The following is an 18,891-nucleotide window of genomic DNA, read 5'->3' on the forward strand; positions in this document are numbered from 1 at the left end:
TCGATACTTAGAGAAGGCGTTGATACTTGCATAGAAGTTTTTCCTTCTTTCATTTCAGCTGCATTCATGCAAAAATCGGAAAGTTTTGCTGCGACAGCACACCAAAGGATTTGATGTCCCTCAGCCTGCGGTGACCTTCAGAAGCAGATGGGCTCACACCACACCTGACACAACTCTTGCGTCTGAACAATTACCCGAGCCAAAAGAAAAGTGGAGAATGCGGGCATTGATCCCGCTACCTCTCACATGCAAAGCGAGCGCTCTACCATTTGAGCTAATTCCCCATTCATGTCTGGCATTAGCTCCCAGTTTGCATCTGACTAGCCCCTTATCACTTGCCTCCTCGCTATTCCACGACCAGCAGAAATCTCCTGCTTCAGGTTGGCCTGCTCACTGAACACTTTCAATGCTTTGCTCCAATCGACGTTACTGAGCAATAGCAGGCGAGCAAGGGCAGGACTGGAAGCCATGGATATGGTGAAAGACGCCGAGAAGAGCTCGAGCCTGCGCAAGGGAAGCGACTTGAGCGCAACGTCGCAGCCGCCACGAGCGAGAGGGAGCAGGCGAAAGCCCTTTCTGACTGATGGACAGATGACTTCTATTGCCTGAGGCTTTGCCTGAAAGAAAGTGCTGGCTCTTTACATGCATTGCTGCTCAAAGGCACTCCCTGCTGACACACACATGCAAGTGTTCAAGCAAAACGGCGAAGGCACTGTCCTGTGCCTCAGCTGCAACATGTTCAGCTGCAAACTGCTCGTCATATTATGAGCTCTGCCTTTAGCGAATTGCCACTTACCACGCACATACTTACTTCAAAAGAATGCGCACTGCTTCAAGACGGAGTGCAACCAACCACCTAAGGACGACTTTGCTTTGCTTTGTTTTCGACTGCACTGCTCCGCTCCCCACCTGTCAATCGAAGGGAAGCGGCAGAGGTGCCTATCTTTGGTGATTCTCTGCCGCATGCCTTTCAATGCTGCCCGTCCTGTGTACTTCCTGATGTCGCAGCTATTTTTCACAGCCTGGGCCGGCGGCGCAATGGATAACGCGTCTGACTACGGATTAGAAGATTGCAGGTTCGGCTCCTACCTGGCTCGAGCATTTTTGCAATCTTTGCATTCTGGCTTTGGATGCCACGGAAGCGAACATAGTTGGTCACATTCTCCAGTTACTCAGCTGACAAGTGTCTTCTTAGCGCAGTAGGCAGCGTGTCAGTCTCATAATCTGAAGGTCCTGAGTTTGATCCTTAGAGAAGGCGTTGATACTTGCATAGAAGTTTTTCCTTCTTTCATTTCAGCTGCATTCATGCAAAAATCGGAAAGTTTTGCTGCGACAGCACACCAAAGGATTTGATGTCCCTCAGCCTGCGGTGACCTTCAGAAGCAGATGGGCTCACACCACACCTGACACAACTCTTGCGTCTGAACAATTACCCGAGCCAAAAGAAAAGTGGAGAATGCGGGCATTGATCCCGCTACCTCTCACATGCAAAGCGAGCGCTCTACCATTTGAGCTAATTCCCCATTCACGTCTGGCATTAGCTCCCAGTTTGCATCTGACTAGCCCCTTATCACTTGCCTCCTCGCTATTCCACGACCAGCAGAAATCTCCTGCTTCAGGTTGGCCTGCTCACTGAACACTTTCAATGCTTTGCTCCAATCGACGTTACTGAGCAAATAGCAGGCGAGCAAGGGCAGGACTGGAAGCCATGGATATGGTGAAAGACGCCGAGAAGAGCTCGAGCCTGCGCAAGGGAAGCGACTTGAGCGCAACGTCGCAGCCGCCACGAGCGTGAGGGAGCAGGCGAGAGCCCTTTCTGACTGATGGACAGATGACTTCTATTGCCTGAGGCTTTGCCTGAAAGAAAGTGCTGGCTCTTTACATGCATTGCTGCTCAAAGGCACTCCCTGCTGACACACACATGCAAGTGTTCAAGCAAAACGGCGAAGGCACTGTCCTGTGCCTCAGCTGCAACATGTTCAGCTGAAAACTGCTCGTCATATTATGAGCTCTGCCTTTAGCGAATTGCCACTTACCACGCACATACTTACTTCAAAAGAATGCGCACTGCTTCAAGACGGAGTGCAACCAACCACCTAAGGACGACTTTGCTTTGCTTTGTTTTCGACTGCACTGCTCCGCTCCCCACCTGTCAATCGAAGGGAAGCGGCAGAGGTGCCTATCTTTGGTGATTCTCTGCCGCATGCCTTTCAATGCTGCCCGTCCTGTGTACTTCCTGATGTCGCAGCTATTTTTCACAGCCTGGGCCGGCGGCGCAATGGATAACGCGTCTGACTACGGATTAGAAGATTGCAGGTTCGGCTCCTACCTGGCTCGAGCATTTTTGCAATCTTTGCATTCTGGCTTTGGATGCCACGGAAGCGAACATAGTTGGTCACATTCTCCAGTTACTCAGCTGACAAGTGTCTTCTTAGCGCAGTAGGCAGCGTGTCAGTCTCATAATCTGAAGGTCCTGAGTTTGATCCTTAGAGAAGGCGTTGATACTTGCATAGAAGTTTTTCCTTCTTTCATTTCAGCTGCATTCATGCAAAAATCGGAAAGTTTTGCTGCGACAGCACACCAAAGGATTTGATGTCCCTCAGCCTGCGGTGACCTTCAGAAGCAGATGGGCTCACACCACACCTGACACAACTCTTGCGTCTGAACAATTACCCGAGCCAAAAGAAAAGTGGAGAATGCGGGCATTGATCCCGCTACCTCTCACATGCAAAGCGAGCGCTCTACCATTTGAGCTAATTCCCCATTCACGTCTGGCATTAGCTCCCAGTTTGCATCTGACTAGCCCCTTATCACTTGCCTCCTCGCTATTCCACGACCAGCAGAAATCTCCTGCTTCAGGTTGGCCTGCTCACTGAACACTTTCAATGCTTTGCTCCAATCGACGTTACTGAGCAAATAGCAGGCGAGCAAGGGCAGGACTGGAAGCCATGGATATGGTGAAAGACGCCGAGAAGAGCTCGAGCCTGCGCAAGGGAAGCGACTTGAGCGCAACGTCGCAGCCGCCACGAGCGTGAGGGAGCAGGCGAGAGCCCTTTCTGACTGATGGACAGATGACTTCTATTGCCTGAGGCTTTGCCTGAAAGAAAGTGCTGGCTCTTTACATGCATTGCTGCTCAAAGGCACTCCCTGCTGACACACACATGCAAGTGTTCAAGCAAAACGGCGAAGGCACTGTCCTGTGCCTCAGCTGCAACATGTTCAGCTGAAAACTGCTCGTCATATTATGAGCTCTGCCTTTAGCGAATTGCCACTTACCACGCACATACTTACTTCAAAAGAATGCGCACTGCTTCAAGACGGAGTGCAACCAACCACCTAAGGACGACTTTGGTTTGCTTTGTTTTCGACTGCACTGCTCCGCTCCCCACCTGTCAATCGAAGGGAAGCGGCAGAGGTGCCTATCTTTGGTGATTCTCTGCCGCGTGCCTTTCAATGCTGCCCGTCCTGTGTACTTCCTGATGTCGCAGCTATTTTTCACAGCCTGGGCCGGCGGTGCAATGGATAACGCGTCTGACTACGGATTAGAAGATTGCAGGTTCGGCTCCTACCTGGCTCGAGCATTTTTGCAATCTTTGCATTCTGGCTTTGGATGCCACGGAAGCGAACATAGTTGGTCACATTCTCCAGTTACTAAGCTGGCAAGTGTCTTCTTAGCGCAGTAGGCAGCGTGTCAGTCTCAGAATCTGAAGGTCCTGAGCTCGATCCTTAGAGAAGGCATTGATACTTGCATAGAAGTTTTTCCTTCTTTCATTTCAGCTGCATTCATGCAAAAATCGGAAAGTTTTGCTGCGACAGCACACCAAAGGATTTGATGTCCCTCAGCCTGCGGTGACCTTCAGAAGCAGATGGGCTCACACCACACCTGACACAACTCTTGCGTCTGAACAATTACCCGAGCCAAAAGAAAAGTGGAGAATGCGGGCATTGATCCCGCTACCTCTCACATGCAAAGCGAGCGCTCTACCATTTGAGCTAATTCCCCATTCATGTCTGGCATTAGCTCCCAGTTTGCATCTGACTAGCCCCTTATCACTTGCCTCCTCGCTATTCCACGACCAGCAGAAATCTCCTGCTTCAGGTTGGCCTGCTCACTGAACACTTTCAATGCTTTGCTCCAATCGACGTTACTGAGCAATAGCAGGCGAGCAAGGGCAGGACTGGAAGCCATGGATATGGTGAAAGACGCCGAGAAGAGCTCGAGCCTGCGCAAGGGAAGCGACTTGAGCGCAACGTCGCAGCCGCCACGAGCGAGAGGGAGCAGGCGAAAGCCCTTTCTGACTGATGGACAGATGACTTCTATTGCCTGAGGCTTTGCCTGAAAGAAAGTGCTGGCTCTTTACATGCATTGCTGCTCAAAGGCACTCCCTGCTGACACACACATGCAAGTGTTCAAGCAAAACGGCGAAGGCACTGTCCTGTGCCTCAGCTGCAACATGTTCAGCTGCAAACTGCTCGTCATATTATGAGCTCTGCCTTTAGCGAATTGCCACTTACCACGCACATACTTACTTCAAAAGAATGCGCACTGCTTCAAGATGGAGTGCAACCAACCACCTAAGGACGACTTTGCTTTGCTTTGTTTTCGACTGCACTGCTCCGCTCCCCACCTGTCAATCGAAGGGAAGCGGCAGAGGTGCCTATCTTTGGTGATTCTCTGCCGCATGCCTTTCAATGCTGCCCGTCTTGTGTACTTCCTGATGTCGCAGCTATTTTTCACAGCCTGGGCCGGCGGCGCAATGGATACCGCGTCTGACTACGGATTAGAAGATTGCAGGTTCGGCTCCTACCTGGCTCGAGCATTTTTGCAATCTTTGCATTCTGGCTTTGGATGCCACGGAAGCGAACATAGTTGGTCACATTCTCCAGTTACTCAGCTGACAAGTGTCTTCTTAGTGCAGTAGGCAGCGTGTCAGTCTCATAATCTGAAGGTCCTGAGTTCGATCCTTAGAGAAGGCGTTGATACTTGCATAGAAGTTTTTCCTTCTTTCATTTCAGCTGCATTCATGCAAAAATCGGAAAGTTTTGCTGCGACAGCACACCAAAGGATTTGATGTCCCTCAGCCTGCGGTGACCTTCAGAAGCAGATGGGCTCACACCACACCTGACACAACTCTTGCGTCTGAACAATTACCCGAGCCAAAAGAAAAGTGGAGAATGCGGGCATTGATCCCGCTACCTCTCACATGCAAAGCGAGCGCTCTACCATTTGAGCTAATTCCCCATTCATGTCTGGCATTAGCTCCCAGTTTGCATCTGACTAGCCCCTTATCACTTGCCTCCTCGCTATTCCACGACCAGCAGAAATCTCCTGCTTCAGGTTGGCCTGCTCACTGAACACTTTCAATGCTTTGCTCCAATCGACGTTACTGAGCAATAGCAGGCGAGCAAGGGCAGGACTGGAAGCCATGGATATGGTGAAAGACGCCGAGAAGAGCTCGAGCCTGCGCAAGGGAAGCGACTTGAGCGCAACGTCGCAGCCGCCACGAGCGAGAGGGAGCAGGCGAAAGCCCTTTCTGACTGATGGACAGATGACTTCTATTGCCTGAGGCTTTGCCTGAAAGAAAGTGCTGGCTCTTTACATGCATTGCTGCTCAAAGGCACTCCCTGCTGACACACACATGCAAGTGTTCAAGCAAAACGGCGAAGGCACTGTCCTGTGCCTCAGCTGCAACATGTTCAGCTGCAAACTGCTCGTCATATTATGAGCTCTGCCTTTAGCGAATTGCCACTTACCACGCACATACTTACTTCAAAAGAATGCGCACTGCTTCAAGACGGAGTGCAACCAACCACCTAAGGACGACTTTGCTTTGCTTTGTTTTCGACTGCACTGCTCCGCTCCCCACCTGTCAATCGAAGGGAAGCGGCAGAGGTGCCTATCTTTGGTGATTCTCTGCCGCATGCCTTTCAATGCTGCCCGTCCTGTGTACTTCCTGATGTCGCAGCTATTTTTCACAGCCTGGGCCGGCGGCGCAATGGATAACGCGTCTGACTACGGATTAGAAGATTGCAGGTTCGGCTCCTACCTGGCTCGAGCATTTTTGCAATCTTTGCATTCTGGCTTTGGATGCCACGGAAGCGAACATAGTTGGTCACATTCTCCAGTTACTCAGCTGACAAGTGTCTTCTTAGCGCAGTAGGCAGCGTGTCAGTCTCATAATCTGAAGGTCCTGAGTTTGATCCTTAGAGAAGGCGTTGATACTTGCATAGAAGTTTTTCCTTCTTTCATTTCAGCTGCATTCATGCAAAAATCGGAAAGTTTTGCTGCGACAGCACACCAAAGGATTTGATGTCCCTCAGCCTGCGGTGACCTTCAGAAGCAGATGGGCTCACACCACACCTGACACAACTCTTGCGTCTGAACAATTACCCGAGCCAAAAGAAAAGTGGAGAATGCGGGCATTGATCCCGCTACCTCTCACATGCAAAGCAAGCGCTCTACCATTTGAGCTAATTCCCCATTCACGTCTGGCATTAGCTCCCAGTTTGCATCTGACTAGCCCCTTATCACTTGCCTCCTCGCTATTCCACGACCAGCAGAAATCTCCTGCTTCAGGTTGGCCTGCTCACTGAACACTTTCAATGCTTTGCTCCAATCGACGTTACTGAGCAAATAGCAGGCGAGCAAGGGCAGGACTGGAAGCCATGGATATGGTGAAAGACGCCGAGAAGAGCTCGAGCCTGCGCAAGGGAAGCGACTTGAGCGCAACGTCGCAGCCGCCACGAGCGTGAGGGAGCAGGCGAGAGCCCTTTCTGACTGATGGACAGATGACTTCTATTGCCTGAGGCTTTGCCTGAAAGAAAGTGCTGGCTCTTTACATGCATTGCTGCTCAAAGGCACTCCCTGCTGACACACACATGCAAGTGTTCAAGCAAAACGGCGAAGGCACTGTCCTGTGCCTCAGCTGCAACATGTTCAGCTGAAAACTGCTCGTCATATTATGAGCTCTGCCTTTAGCGAATTGCCACTTACCACGCACATACTTACTTCAAAAGAATGCGCACTGCTTCAAGACGGAGTGCAACCAACCACCTAAGGACGACTTTGCTTTGCTTTGTTTTCGACTGCACTGCTCCGCTCCCCACCTGTCAATCGAAGGGAAGCGGCAGAGGTGCCTATCTTTGGTGATTCTCTGCCGCGTGCCTTTCAATGCTGCCCGTCCTGTGTACTTCCTGATGTCGCAGCTATTTTTCACAGCCTGGGCCGGCGGTGCAATGGATAACGCGTCTGACTACGGATTAGAAGATTGCAGGTTCGGCTCCTACCTGGCTCGAGCATTTTTGCAATCTTTGCATTCTGGCTTTGGATGCCACGGAAGCGAACATAGTTGGTCACATTCTCCAGTTACTAAGCTGGCAAGTGTCTTCTTAGCGCAGTAGGCAGCGTGTCAGTCTCAGAATCTGAAGGTCCTGAGTTCGATCCTTAGAGAAGGCATTGATACTTGCATAGAAGTTTTTCCTTCTTTCATTTCAGCTGCATTCATGCAAAAATCGGAAAGTTTTGCTGCGACAGCACACCAAAGGATTTGATGTCCCTCAGCCTGCGGTGACCTTCAGAAGCAGATGGGCTCACACCACACCTGACACAACTCTTGCGTCTGAACAATTACCCGAGCCAAAAGAAAAGTGGAGAATGCGGGCATTGATCCCGCTACCTCTCACATGCAAAGCGAGCGCTCTACCATTTGAGCTAATTCCCCATTCATGTCTGGCATTAGCTCCCAGTTTGCATCTGACTAGCCCCTTATCACTTGCCTCCTCGCTATTCCACGACCAGCAGAAATCTCCTGCTTCAGGTTGGCCTGCTCACTGAACACTTTCAATGCTTTGCTCCAATCGACGTTACTGAGCAATAGCAGGCGAGCAAGGGCAGGACTGGAAGCCATGGATATGGTGAAAGACGCCGAGAAGAGCTCGAGCCTGCGCAAGGGAAGCGACTTGAGCGCAACGTCGCAGCCGCCACGAGCGAGAGGGAGCAGGCGAAAGCCCTTTCTGACTGATGGACAGATGACTTCTATTGCCTGAGGCTTTGCCTGAAAGAAAGTGCTGGCTCTTTACATGCATTGCTGCTCAAAGGCACTCCCTGCTGACACACACATGCAAGTGTTCAAGCAAAACGGCGAAGGCACTGTCCTGTGCCTCAGCTGCAACATGTTCAGCTGCAAACTGCTCGTCATATTATGAGCTCTGCCTTTAGCGAATTGCCACTTACCACGCACATACTTACTTCAAAAGAATGCGCACTGCTTCAAGACGGAGTGCAACCAACCACCTAAGGACGACTTTGCTTTGCTTTGTTTTCGACTGCACTGCTCCGCTCCCCACCTGTCAATCGAAGGGAAGCGGCAGAGGTGCCTATCTTTGGTGATTCTCTGCCGCATGCCTTTCAATGCTGCCCGTCTTGTGTACTTCCTGATGTCGCAGCTATTTTTCACAGCCTGGGCCGGCGGCGCAATGGATACCGCGTCTGACTACGGATTAGAAGATTGCAGGTTCGGCTCCTACCTGGCTCGAGCATTTTTGCAATCTTTGCATTCTGGCTTTGGATGCCACGGAAGCGAACATAGTTGGTCACATTCTCCAGTTACTCAGCTGGCAAGTGTCTTCTTAGTGCAGTAGGCAGCGTGTCAGTCTCATAATCTGAAGGTCCTGAGTTCGATCCTTAGAGAAGGCGTTGATACTTGCATAGAAGTTTTTCCTTCTTTCATTTCAGCTGCATTCATGCAAAAATCGGAAAGTTTTGCTGAGACAGCACACCAAAGGATTTGATGTCCCTCAACCTGCGGTGACCTTCAGAAGCAGATGGGCTCACACCACACCTGACACAACTCTTGCGTCTGAACAATTACCCGAGCCAAAAGAAAAGTGGAGAATGCGGGCATTGATCCCGCTACCTCTCACATGCAAAGCGAGCGCTCTACCATTTGAGCTAATTCCCCATTCACGTCTGGCATTAGCTCCCAGTTTGCATCTGACTAGCCCCTTATCACTTGCCTCCTCGCTATTCCACGACCAGCAGAAATCTCCTGCTTCAGGTTGGCCTGCTCACTGAACACTTTCAATGCTTTGCTCCAATCGACGTTACTGAGCAATAGCAGGCGAGCAAGGGCAGGACTGGAAGCCATGGATATGGTGAAAGACGCCGAGAAGAGCTCGAGCCTGCGCAAGGGAAGCGACTTGAGCGCAACGTCGCAGCCGCCACGAGCGAGAGGGAGCAGGCGAAAGCCCTTTCTGACTGATGGACAGATGACTTCTATTGCCTGAGGCTTTGCCTGAAAGAAAGTGCTGGCTCTTTACATGCATTGCTGCTCAAAGGCACTCCCTGCTGACACACACATGCAAGTGTTCAAGCAAAACGGCGAAGGCACTGTCCTGTGCCTCAGCTGCAACATGTTCAGCTGCAAACTGCTCGTCATATTATGAGCTCTGCCTTTAGCGAATTGCCACTTACCACGCACATACTTACTTCAAAAGAATGCGCACTGCTTCAAGACGGAGTGCAACCAACCACCTAAGGACGACTTTGCTTTGCTTTGTTTTCGACTGCACTGCTCCGCTCCCCACCTGTCAATCGAAGGGAAGCGGCAGAGGTGCCTATCTTTGGTGATTCTCTGCCGCATGCCTTTCAATGCTGCCCGTCTTGTGTACTTCCTGATGTCGCAGCTATTTTTCACAGCCTGGGCCGGCGGCGCAATGGATACCGCGTCTGACTACGGATTAGAAGATTGCAGGTTCGGCTCCTACCTGGCTCGAGCATTTTTGCAATCTTTGCATTCTGGCTTTGGATGCCACGGAAGCGAACATAGTTGGTCACATTCTCCAGTTACTAACCTGGCAAGTGTCTTCTTAGCGCAGTAGGCAGCGTGTCAGTCTCAGAATCTGAAGGTCCTGAGTTCGATCCTTAGAGAAGGCATTGATACTTGCATAGAAGTTTTTCCTTCTTTCATTTCAGCTGCATTCATGCAAAAATCGGAAAGTTTTGCTGCGACAGCACACCAAAGGATTTGATGTCCCTCAGCCTGCGGTGACCTTCAGAAGCAGATGGGCTCACACCACACCTGACACAACTCTTGCGTCTGAACAATTACCCGAGCCAAAAGAAAAGTGGAGAATGCGGGCATTGATCCCGCTACCTCTCACATGCAAAGCGAGCGCTCTACCATTTGAGCTAATTCCCCATTCATGTCTGGCATTAGCTCCCAGTTTGCATCTGACTAGCCCCTTATCACTTGCCTCCTCGCTATTCCACGACCAGCAGAAATCTCCTGCTTCAGGTTGGCCTGCTCACTGAACACTTTCAATGCTTTGCTCCAATCGACGTTACTGAGCAATAGCAGGCGAGCAAGGGCAGGACTGGAAGCCATGGATATGGTGAAAGACGCCGAGAAGAGCTCGAGCCTGCGCAAGGGAAGCGACTTGAGCGCAACGTCGCAGCCGCCACGAGCGAGAGGGAGCAGGCGAAAGCCCTTTCTGACTGATGGACAGATGACTTCTATTGCCTGAGGCTTTGCCTGAAAGAAAGTGCTGGCTCTTTACATGCATTGCTGCTCAAAGGCACTCCCTGCTGACACACACATGCAAGTGTTCAAGCAAAACGGCGAAGGCACTGTCCTGTGCCTCAGCTGCAACATGTTCAGCTGCAAACTGCTCGTCATATTATGAGCTCTGCCTTTAGCGAATTGCCACTTACCACGCACATACTTACTTCAAAAGAATGCGCACTGCTTCAAGACGGAGTGCAACCAACCACCTAAGGACGACTTTGCTTTGCTTTGTTTTCGACTGCACTGCTCCGCTCCCCACCTGTCAATCGAAGGGAAGCGGCAGAGGTGCCTATCTTTGGTGATTCTCTGCCGCATGCCTTTCAATGCTGCCCGTCTTGTGTACTTCCTGATGTCGCAGCTATTTTTCACAGCCTGGGCCGGCGGCGCAATGGATACCGCGTCTGACTACGGATTAGAAGATTGCAGGTTCGGCTCCTACCTGGCTCGAGCATTTTTGCAATCTTTGCATTCTGGCTTTGGATGCCACGGAAGCGAACATAGTTGGTCACATTCTCCAGTTACTAAGCTGGCAAGTGTCTTCTTAGTGCAGTAGGCAGCGTGTCAGTCTCATAATCTGAAGGTCCTGAGTTCGATCCTTAGAGAAGGCGTTGATACTTGCATAGAAGTTTTTCCTTCTTTCATTTCAGCTGCATTCATGCAAAAATCGGAAAGTTTTGCTGAGACAGCACACCAAAGGATTTGATGTCCCTCAACCTGCGGTGACCTTCAGAAGCAGATGGGCTCACACCACACCTGACACAACTCTTGCGTCTGAACAATTACCCGAGCCAAAAGAAAAGTGGAGAATGCGGGCATTGATCCCGCTACCTCTCACATGCAAAGCGAGCGCTCTACCATTTGAGCTAATTCCCCATTCACGTCTGGCATTAGCTCCCAGTTTGCATCTGACTAGCCCCTTATCACTTGCCTCCTCGCTATTCCACGACCAGCAGAAATCTCCTGCTTCAGGTTGGCCTGCTCACTGAACACTTTCAATGCTTTGCTCCAATCGACGTTACTGAGCAATAGCAGGCGAGCAAGGGCAGGACTGGAAGCCATGGATATGGTGAAAGACGCCGAGAAGAGCTCGAGCCTGCGCAAGGGAAGCGACTTGAGCGCAACGTCGCAGCCGCCACGAGCGAGAGGGAGCAGGCGAAAGCCCTTTCTGACTGATGGACAGATGACTTCTATTGCCTGAGGCTTTGCCTGAAAGAAAGTGCTGGCTCTTTACATGCATTGCTGCTCAAAGGCACTCCCTGCTGACACACACATGCAAGTGTTCAAGCAAAACGGCGAAGGCACTGTCCTGTGCCTCAGCTGCAACATGTTCAGCTGCAAACTGCTCGTCATATTATGAGCTCTGCCTTTAGCGAATTGCCACTTACCACGCACATACTTACTTCAAAAGAATGCGCACTGCTTCAAGACGGAGTGCAACCAACCACCTAAGGACGACTTTGCTTTGCTTTGTTTTCGACTGCACTGCTCCGCTCCCCACCTGTCAATCGAAGGGAAGCGGCAGAGGTGCCTATCTTTGGTGATTCTCTGCCGCATGCCTTTCAATGCTGCCCGTCTTGTGTACTTCCTGATGTCGCAGCTATTTTTCACAGCCTGGGCCGGCGGCGCAATGGATACCGCGTCTGACTACGGATTAGAAGATTGCAGGTTCGGCTCCTACCTGGCTCGAGCATTTTTGCAATCTTTGCATTCTGGCTTTGGATGCCACGGAAGCGAACATAGTTGGTCACATTCTCCAGTTACTAAGCTGGCAAGTGTCTTCTTAGTGCAGTAGGCAGCGTGTCAGTCTCATAATCTGAAGGTCCTGAGTTCGATCCTTAGAGAAGGCGTTGATACTTGCATAGAAGTTTTTCCTTCTTTCATTTCAGCTGCATTCATGCAAAAATCGGAAAGTTTTGCTGAGACAGCACACCAAAGGATTTGATGTCCCTCAACCTGCGGTGACCTTCAGAAGCAGATGGGCTCACACCACACCTGACACAACTCTTGCGTCTGAACAATTACCCGAGCCAAAAGAAAAGTGGAGAATGCGGGCATTGATCCCGCTACCTCTCACATGCAAAGCGAGCGCTCTACCATTTGAGCTAATTCCCCATTCACGTCTGGCATTAGCTCCCAGTTTGCATCTGACTAGCCCCTTATCACTTGCCTCCTCGCTATTCCACGACCAGCAGAAATCTCCTGCTTCAGGTTGGCCTGCTCACTGAACACTTTCAATGCTTTGCTCCAATCGACGTTACTGAGCAATAGCAGGCGAGCAAGGGCAGGACTGGAAGCCATGGATATGGTGAAAGACGCCGAGAAGAGCTCGAGCCTGCGCAAGGGAAGCGACTTGAGCGCAACGTCGCAGCCGCCACGAGCGAGAGGGAGCAGGCGAGAGCCCTTTCTGACTGATGGACAGATGACTTCTATTGCCTGAGGCTTTGCCTGAAAGAAAGTGCTGGCTCTTTACATGCATTGCTGCTCAAAGGCACTCCCTGCTGACACACACATGCAAGTGTTCAAGCAAAACGGCGAAGGCACTGTCCTGTGCCTCAGCTGCAACATGTTCAGCTGAAAACTGCTCGTCATATTATGAGCTCTGCCTTTAGCGAATTGCCACTTACCACGCACATACTTACTTCAAAAGAATGCGCACTGCTTCAAGACGGAGTGCAACCAACCACCTAAGGACGACTTTGCTTTGCTTTGTTTTCGACTGCACTGCTCCGCTCCCCACCTGTCAATCGAAGGGAAGCGGCAGAGGTGCCTATCTTTGGTGATTCTCTGCCGCGTGCCTTTCAATGCTGCCCGTCCTGTGTACTTCCTGATGTCGCAGCTATTTTTCACAGCCTGGGCCGGCGGTGCAATGGATAACGCGTCTGACTACGGATTAGAAGATTGCAGGTTCGGCTCCTACCTGGCTCGAGCATTTTTGCAATCTTTGCATTCTGGCTTTGGATGCCACGGAAGCGAACATAGTTGGTCACATTCTCCAGTTACTAAGCTGGCAAGTGTCTTCTTAGCGCAGTAGGCAGCGTGTCAGTCTCAGAATCTGAAGGTCCTGAGTTCGATCCTTAGAGAAGGCATTGATACTTGCATAGAAGTTTTTCCTTCTTTCATTTCAGCTGCATTCATGCAAAAATCGGAAAGTTTTGCTGCGACAGCACACCAAAGGATTTGATGTCCCTCAGCCTGCGGTGACCTTCAGAAGCAGATGGGCTCACACCACACCTGACACAACTCTTGCGTCTGAACAATTACCCGAGCCAAAAGAAAAGTGGAGAATGCGGGCATTGATCCCGCTACCTCTCACATGCAAAGCGAGCGCTCTACCATTTGAGCTAATTCCCCATTCATGTCTGGCATTAGCTCCCAGTTTGCATCTGACTAGCCCCTTATCACTTGCCTCCTCGCTATTCCACGACCAGCAGAAATCTCCTGCTTCAGGTTGGCCTGCTCACTGAACACTTTCAATGCTTTGCTCCAATCGACGTTACTGAGCAATAGCAGGCGAGCAAGGGCAGGACTGGAAGCCATGGATATGGTGAAAGACGCCGAGAAGAGCTCGAGCCTGCGCAAGGGAAGCGACTTGAGCGCAACGTCGCAGCCGCCACGAGCGAGAGGGAGCAGGCGAAAGCCCTTTCTGACTGATGGACAGATGACTTCTATTGCCTGAGGCTTTGCCTGAAAGAAAGTGCTGGCTCTTTACATGCATTGCTGCTCAAAGGCACTCCCTGCTGACACACACATGCAAGTGTTCAAGCAAAACGGCGAAGGCACTGTCCTGTGCCTCAGCTGCAACATGTTCAGCTGCAAACTGCTCGTCATATTATGAGCTCTGCCTTTAGCGAATTGCCACTTACCACGCACATACTTACTTCAAAAGAATGCGCACTGCTTCAAGACGGAGTGCAACCAACCACCTAAGGACGACTTTGCTTTGCTTTGTTTTCGACTGCACTGCTCCGCTCCCCACCTGTCAATCGAAGGGAAGCGGCAGAGGTGCCTATCTTTGGTGATTCTCTGCCGCATGCCTTTCAATGCTGCCCGTCTTGTGTACTTCCTGATGTCGCAGCTATTTTTCACAGCCTGGGCCGGCGGCGCAATGGATACCGCGTCTGACTACGGATTAGAAGATTGCAGGTTCGGCTCCTACCTGGCTCGAGCATTTTTGCAATCTTTGCATTCTGGCTTTGGATGCCACGGAAGCGAACATAGTTGGTCACATTCTCCAGTTACTAAGCTGGCAAGTGTCTTCTTAGTGCAGTAGGCAGCGTGTCAGTCTCATAATCTGAAGGTCCTGAGTTCGATCCTTAGAGAAGGCGTTGATACTTGCATAGAAGTTTTTCCTTCTTTCATTTCAGCTGCATTCATGCAAAAATCGGAAAGTTTTGCTGAGACAGCACACCAAAGGATTTGATGTCCCTCAACCTGCGGTGACCTTCAGAAGCAGATGGGCTCACACCACACCTGACACAACTCTTGCGTCTGAACAATTACCCGAGCCAAAAGAAAAGTGGAGAATGCGGGCATTGATCCCGCTACCTCTCACATGCAAAGCGAGCGCTCTACCATTTGAGCTAATTCCCCATTCACGTCTGGCATTAGCTCCCAGTTTGCATCTGACTAGCCCCTTATCACTTGCCTCCTCGCTATTCCACGACCAGCAGAAATCTCCTGCTTCAGGTTGGCCTGCTCACTGAACACTTTCAATGCTTTGCTCCAATCGACGTTACTGAGCAATAGCAGGCGAGCAAGGGCAGGACTGGAAGCCATGGATATGGTGAAAGACGCCGAGAAGAGCTCGAGCCTGCGCAAGGGAAGCGACTTGAGCGCAACGTCGCAGCCGCCACGAGCGAGAGGGAGCAGGCGAAAGCCCTTTCTGACTGATGGACAGATGACTTCTATTGCCTGAGGCTTTGCCTGAAAGAAAGTGCTGGCTCTTTACATGCATTGCTGCTCAAAGGCACTCCCTGCTGACACACACATGCAAGTGTTCAAGCAAAACGGCGAAGGCACTGTCCTGTGCCTCAGCTGCAACATGTTCAGCTGCAAACTGCTCGTCATATTATGAGCTCTGCCTTTAGCGAATTGCCACTTACCACGCACATACTTACTTCAAAAGAATGCGCACTGCTTCAAGACGGAGTGCAACCAACCACCTAAGGACGACTTTGCTTTGCTTTGTTTTCGACTGCACTGCTCCGCTCCCCACCTGTCAATCGAAGGGAAGCGGCAGAGGTGCCTATCTTTGGTGATTCTCTGCCGCATGCCTTTCAATGCTGCCCGTCTTGTGTACTTCCTGATGTCGCAGCTATTTTTCACAGCCTGGGCCGGCGGCGCAATGGATACCGCGTCTGACTACGGATTAGAAGATTGCAGGTTCGGCTCCTACCTGGCTCGAGCATTTTTGCAATCTTTGCATTCTGGCTTTGGATGCCACGGAAGCGAACATAGTTGGTCACATTCTCCAGTTACTAAGCTGGCAAGTGTCTTCTTAGTGCAGTAGGCAGCGTGTCAGTCTCATAATCTGAAGGTCCTGAGTTCGATCCTTAGAGAAGGCGTTGATACTTGCATAGAAGTTTTTCCTTCTTTCATTTCAGCTGCATTCATGCAAAAATCGGAAAGTTTTGCTGAGACAGCACACCAAAGGATTTGATGTCCCTCAACCTGCGGTGACCTTCAGAAGCAGATGGGCTCACACCACACCTGACACAACTCTTGCGTCTGAACAATTACCCGAGCCAAAAGAAAAGTGGAGAATGCGGGCATTGATCCCGCTACCTCTCACATGCAAAGCGAGCGCTCTACCATTTGAGCTAATTCCCCATTCACGTCTGGCATTAGCTCCCAGTTTGCATCTGACTAGCCCCTTATCACTTGCCTCCTCGCTATTCCACGACCAGCAGAAATCTCCTGCTTCAGGTTGGCCTGCTCACTGAACACTTTCAATGCTTTGCTCCAATCGACGTTACTGAGCAATAGCAGGCGAGCAAGGGCAGGACTGGAAGCCATGGATATGGTGAAAGACGCCGAGAAGAGCTCGAGCCTGCGCAAGGGAAGCGACTTGAGCGCAACGTCGCAGCCGCCACGAGCGTGAGGGAGCAGGCGAGAGCCCTTTCTGACTGATGGACAGATGACTTCTATTGCCTGAGGCTTTGCCTGAAAGAAAGTGCTGGCTCTTTACATGCATTGCTGCTCAAAGGCACTCCCTGCTGACACACACATGCAAGTGTTCAAGCAAAACGGCGAAGGCACTGTCCTGTGCCTCAGCTGCAACATGTTCAGCTGAAAACTGCTCGTCATATTATGAGCTCTGCCTTTAGCGAATTGCCACTTACCACGCACATACTTACTTCAAAAGAATGCGCACTGCTTCAAGACGGAGTGCAACCAACCACCTAAGGACGACTTTGCTTTGCTTTGTTTTCGACTGCACTGCTCCGCTCCCCACCTGTCAATCGAAGGGAAGCGGCAGAGGTGCCTATCTTTGGTGATTCTCTGCCGCGTGCCTTTCAATGCTGCCCGTCCTGTGTACTTCCTGATGTCGCAGCTATTTTTCACAGCCTGGGCCGGCGGTGCAATGGATAACGCGTCTGACTACGGATTAGAAGATTGCAGGTTCGGCTCCTACCTGGCTCGAGCATTTTTGCAATCTTTGCATTCTGGCTTTGGATGCCACGGAAGCGAACATAGTTGGTCACATTCTCCAGTTACTAAGCTGGCAAGTGTCTTCTTAGCGCAGTAGGCAGCGTGTCAGTCTCAGAATCTGAAGGTCCTGAGTTCGATCCTTAGCGAAGGCATTGATACTTGCATAGAAGTTTTTCCTTCTTTCATTTCAGCTGCATTCATGCAAAAATCGGAAAGTTTTGCTGCGACAGCACACCAAAGGATTTGATGTCCCTCAGCCTGCGGTGACCTTCAGAAGCAGATGGGCTCACACCACACCTGACACAACTCTTGCGTCTGAACAATTACCCGAGCCAAAAGAAAAGTGGAGAATGCGGGCATTGATCCCGCTACCTCTCACATGCAAAGCGAGCGCTCTACCATTTGAGCTAATTCCCCATTCATGTCTGGCATTAGCTCCCAGTTTGCATCTGACTAGCCCCTTATCACTTGCCTCCTCGCTATTCCACGACCAGCAGAAATCTCCTGCTTCAGGTTGGCCTGCTCACTGAACACTTTCAATGCTTTGCTCCAATCGACGTTACTGAGCAATAGCAGGCGAGCAAGGGCAGGACTGGAAGCCATGGATATGGTGAAAGACGCCGAGAAGAGCTCGAGCCTGCGCAAGGGAAGCGACTTGAGCGCAACGTCGCAGCCGCCACGAGCGAGAGGGAGCAGGCGAAAGCCCTTTCTGACTGATGGACAGATGACTTCTATTGCCTGAGGCTTTGCCTGAAAGAAAGTGCTGGCTCTTTACATGCATTGCTGCTCAAAGGCACTCCCTGCTGACACACACATGCAAGTGTTCAAGCAAAACGGCGAAGGCACTGTCCTGTGCCTCAGCTGCAACATGTTCAGCTGCAAACTGCTCGTCATATTATGAGCTCTGCCTTTAGCGAATTGCCACTTACCACGCACATACTTACTTCAAAAGAATGCGCACTGCTTCAAGACGGAGTGCAACCAACCACCTAAGGACGACTTTGCTTTGCTTTGTTTTCGACTGCACTGCTCCGCTCCCCACCTGTCAATCGAAGGGAAGCGGCAGAGGTGCCTATCTTTGGTGATTCTCTGCCGCATGCCTTTCAATGCTGCCCGTCTTGTGTACTTCCTGATGTCGCAGCTATTTTTCACAGCCTGGGCCGGCGGCGCAATGGATACCGCGTCTGACTACGGATTAGAAGATTGCAGGTTCGGCTCCTACCTGGCTCGAGCATTTTTGCAATCTTTGCATTCTGGCTTTGGATGCCACGGAAGCGAACATAGTTGGTCACATTCTCCAGTTACTAAGCTGGCAAGTGTCTTCTTAGTGCAGTAGGCAGCGTGTCAGTCTCATAATCTGAAGGTCCTGAGTTCGATCCTTAGAGAAGGCGTTGATACTTGCATAGAAGTTTTTCCTTCTTTCATTTCAGCTGCATTCATGCAAAAATCGGAAAGTTTTGCTGAGACAGCACACCAAAGGATTTGATGTCCCTCAACCTGCGGTGACCTTCAGAAGCAGATGGGCTCACACCACACCTGACACAACTCTTGCGTCTGAACAATTACCCGAGCCAAAAGAAAAGTGGAGAATGCGGGCATTGATCGCGCTACCTCTCACATGCAAAGCGAGCGCTCTACCATTTGAGCTAATTCCCCATTCACGTCTGGCATTAGC

The 18,891-nt window shown here is 50.9% G+C and overlaps 3 non-coding genes across 3 annotated transcripts; all 3 read left to right on the top strand.

The window, feature by feature from the left end:
- Positions 1 to 7,383: 7,383 nt before the first annotated feature.
- trnal-cag (transfer RNA leucine (anticodon CAG)) lies at positions 7,384 to 7,456 on the top strand. Its single transcript has one exon. It is a non-coding gene; the product is annotated as a tRNA-Leu (tRNA).
- Positions 7,457 to 9,861: 2,405 nt separating this feature from the next.
- On the top strand, positions 9,862 to 9,934 carry trnal-cag (transfer RNA leucine (anticodon CAG)). Its single transcript has one exon. It is a non-coding gene; the product is annotated as a tRNA-Leu (tRNA).
- A 3,644-nt stretch (positions 9,935 to 13,578) lies between these two features.
- On the top strand, positions 13,579 to 13,651 carry trnal-cag (transfer RNA leucine (anticodon CAG)). Its single transcript has one exon. It is a non-coding gene; the product is annotated as a tRNA-Leu (tRNA).
- The last annotated feature ends 5,240 nt before the right edge of the window (positions 13,652 to 18,891 follow it).

Source organism: Pristiophorus japonicus, chromosome 1, assembly GCF_044704955.1.
Source record: "Pristiophorus japonicus isolate sPriJap1 chromosome 1, sPriJap1.hap1, whole genome shotgun sequence".
In the NCBI taxonomy this organism is placed as follows: domain Eukaryota; kingdom Metazoa; phylum Chordata; class Chondrichthyes; family Pristiophoridae; genus Pristiophorus; species Pristiophorus japonicus.